The sequence below is a fragment of the Mastomys coucha genome, unplaced genomic scaffold (assembly GCF_008632895.1).
Source record: "Mastomys coucha isolate ucsf_1 unplaced genomic scaffold, UCSF_Mcou_1 pScaffold20, whole genome shotgun sequence".
Classification (NCBI taxonomy): Eukaryota; Metazoa; Chordata; class Mammalia; order Rodentia; family Muridae; genus Mastomys; species Mastomys coucha.
In genome coordinates, this window is record NW_022196903.1 from 95,402,320 (window position 1) to 95,406,387 (window position 4,068).

A 4,068-nucleotide genomic window follows, 5' to 3' on the forward strand; every position below is an offset into this window, starting at 1 on the left:
TGGGTCTAGTTGACAACCAGTCTAGAAAAATTGCTGGGTCCTGTGTCCCAGTAAGAGAGACTATTTTAAAAAGCATGATTGAACACTCCTGCAATTCACTTCTGGCCTCCATGTGCACACATTTCATGCAGACACACACACACACACACACACACACACACACACATACACAAAGAGAGAGAGAGAAAGAGAGAGAGAGAGGAAGAGAGAGAGAGAGAGAGAGAGAGAGAGAGAGAGAGAGAGAGAGAGAGAGAGAGAGAGAGAGAGAGAGAGAGAGAGAGAGGCACACAGGTACACATACACATAAAATGAAGAAACAGAAATATTTCAATATTACTTCACATTCAAGAGAAATTGTAAGTAGTCCTGACTTGTTCTTTGTGTGCTTAAACCACACAACTTTGCTATTCCCCCTCCCCTAGCATGAACAGGACACCCCAACCACTCTGTGCAGTGGCATTCAGAGAGTTTAAATGCCCAAAGTTAGAAAGTTAGCAAGTGTTGATGTTGAAACTAGCAGAAAAAGTGACTGTGAACCCTTCCCATCTCTACAGTGAGGTGGTAGCATGGCTATGCCCAGTGGGGAGACATTAACCCTCCATGTATTTGTGTCTCTGATCATATGTCTGGGATCTAGCCAGGTATAAAGGCAGAAATCGTTATTCAGTAGGTTGGGGTTTGAAACAAGCACTCAAATAAAGAAAGTTTTGTATGGGGCAAACTAGTAGAATTTGTGGAATATGGATTTCAAAGGAGAACCAAGAAGAAAACTTCTTGCATAAAAAAAAAAAAACTTTCCTGTCATCTAAAATAATAATTATGAAGTTGAACATGCTCCTCCAAACTAATTGCATCACACTTTATTAAGTTTTTTATTTGTCTTCCCTATGCTATCTTTATATTTTCCCTGTAGTCTCAGGGGTGTGACACAGGATTTCACACATGCTCAAGAAGGTACTCTACTACAAAGTGATGTCCTCATAATTTGTTCATTAAAACAATATTGCTAAGAACAAGAATTCCATCTGATTGTGTCAATTCTTCCTTCACTCAAAAGGTATGACCTCCCAGGCATATGAGAGCTTAAGAATATCCTTTACTTTCTAGTAATATTTCAAGAGGTCTTCCAAGAAAGTGAACAGACTGAAGATTGGAATCAAGGACACATAGACTCGAGTCTCCAAAATGGTAGTTGTGTGACCTCTGTAGACATCAGTGCTTTTGTTTAAAAAAAAATAGGGATCTTGGGCTGGTGAGTTGAGATCATAAGTGAGATTGAAGGTGCTTGCCACTAATTCTGATGATCTGAATTTGATTCCTAGGACTCTCACTGTGGAAGGATTACACTGGGTCTTGCATGCTGTCCTCAGTCTTCCAATTGTACTGTGGTACAAACACACACACACACACACACACACACACACGTACATACAAGTAAAACTTATCATACATAAGGATACTAACAGGACTGAATTTACACTCTGCTCATGAGGACTGAGATTTTATGTGCATAGGACACGATCCGCACTCACTATGGCCTCATTAAATTTTAGCTTTCATTTTTAATCACAGAATGGATTCATTTCCTAAGGCCATTATTACAGGTCACCCTAAACTCTGAGTCTTCTAACAACAGCAATTTGCTCACTCAGTATTTCGTGTCACAAAATAACCAAGTCATATGATTACCTGGGTTCCCTCTCTCCAAAGGCTGTAGAGAAGAACCCACTCCTGCCTTCCCCCCAGTTTGGGGACTCCAAGAAATCCACTTGCCTTCATAACTCCCATCTCTCTGTCTGTCATAATATGTCCTTCTGTTCTTCTGCTAGTCCTTCTTGAGTGTATTTCCCATAAGGACCCCTGCCTTTGGACTCGGGTACTGATGGGATAATGCAGGGTGGCCTCAGCCTGAATCTTAATTACATTTGCTGTCCTATCCTCTCAGGTTTATGAACATGAGTGCTGAGGAACGTGTCACTGAACTGTCCTTCTGAGGGCCACAGCGTGTGTGAGTAAGAGGACTTGCCCTTTTGAACATGTCGGGTGATCTCTCCTAATTCTGCTTGTTTTCCTGTGGACAGGTGATATGGATCATACCCACTGAAAATCATAGAAAGCAGCAGGTGTGAATGGAGGATGTCAAGGAGGGATGGCATGGAGGTAGGGATAGGAGGGGAGAAAGCAGAGTCTAAACAGAACTCCAAGGTGGGAGTGAAGGATGGATTTGACCCTTAGATTTCTACTTAGCAGGAATGAGAAGTAGCATTTCAGTTCTGGTGTGCACATGAGCAGAGGCAGGACTCAGCTAAAAGCACTAAAACATAATCTGGCAACATTGACAATAATGTTTATTGTTGCTTTCTCAGGGTCTGTCTGGTAAGTGACCAGGTGGCTAGAAACATTCCTCGCCTTGAACCTATTTTCCTTTACCTATTTTCACCTATTTTCCTTTAAAGTCTTCCCTACTACTGTTTCCTAATACACTGATTTTCAGAACCGCACGGCAGGTTGTTCATTGTTCTACAAGTGGAGTCGGTGGAGAAGGTGGCATTTATGCTAGGATATTCTGCCATCTGCAGGTAGTCATGGGCTGCTGCAACACTCATAAAACAAATTAATTACATGAGTTTGGAAAGGGACCTTTTACTCAGAATCTCTGAAGGCTCCAAATCTACTTATCGAATTCTTGCTAATTAATACAGACATCCTTTGGTGTGTGTACAGAATTAACTTCAGGATTCTTAGAGACTAGAATTTTTAGATACTCATGTCCCTTACATAAAATTCTATATGCCTTTATTTTGTCTTCTTTACAGTATTATAATGCCTAATGCCATATACACATTATACAAATACTTTTAGAACTGTATTATTTGGGGGAAAGCAACAAAGTAAAGATTAACACACTCAGTATAGATATACATTCCCTTTCCCAGTTGGTTCAACAGTGGATACTTGTAGTTTGTTCAGTCCATACAGAGAGAAAGGACTGTGGTGTCCTCAGTCAAAAACATTTGTTTATAGAAGATGCTTGAAGATGTGTGCAGGTCACTCCCATGCACCTGGGATTTGCCTACGAGCTGATGTCCACATACTCAGCTCAATAGGCTTTTGTTGTACAAATCAGCAGTTTCTCACTTGTTCTTGCATCATCAGTAGAACCTGGGGCCTTGTTGGAGATGGGCTTGGCCCATCCCTCTGAATCTGGTGCCATAGTGAGCTGTGTACAATAGCTTGTTGTACCCTGCTGCAACTAGTAGATGCTAGAAGCCCCCGCCTCTATGAATTGGGTGGGATGGGTGTATGTCTTAGTTAGGGTCAGTCTATTGCTGTAAAGAGACCATGACCAGGGCTGCTCTTATAAAGGAAAACATTTAACTGGGGCTGTCTTACAGTTTCAGAGATGTTGTCCATTATCGTCATGGCAGGAAGCATGGCAGTATGCATGCAGACATGGTGTTGGAGCTGAGAGTTGGACATCGTCATGTACAGGCAGCAGAGGGAGTCTGTGTGCCACACTCAGCCTAGCTTGAGCGTATATGAGACCTCAAAGCCTATTTCCACATTGATATACTTCCTCCAACAAAGCCACAACTACTCTAACAAGCTCATATCTCCAAATAGTGCCACTCCCTATGGGTCATAGGAGTCTATGAGACTATGGAGGACATACATACTCAAACCACCACAGGAAGCAAGGAAAAATCTGGGCCCTATAGCAGAGAAGCTGATGAGAGAGTCTGGCCTGCCTGCATCACTTCATAAGTTAGCAAGTGGAAAAGACATGATTTTGATAAAAATAAATAAATAAATAAATAAAATCTCATGTACTCGCAACACTGCCTGTGTTTTCTTTACTGCTGAGGGATTATATATTTTTTAATCCATATATTTTTGTACCTGCTTCATTTACACAAAGGCAATGTTGGCTTAGATTGCCTTCAATTTTATCTTAAATTTAAAAATCACTTATAGGTTTAAATTGAACCCATTAAGTAAATATTTTTATACACTCAGCTAAAACAAGAGCTGAAAAAAATGCAGAGTGAAAAAGATATACTATTCTAC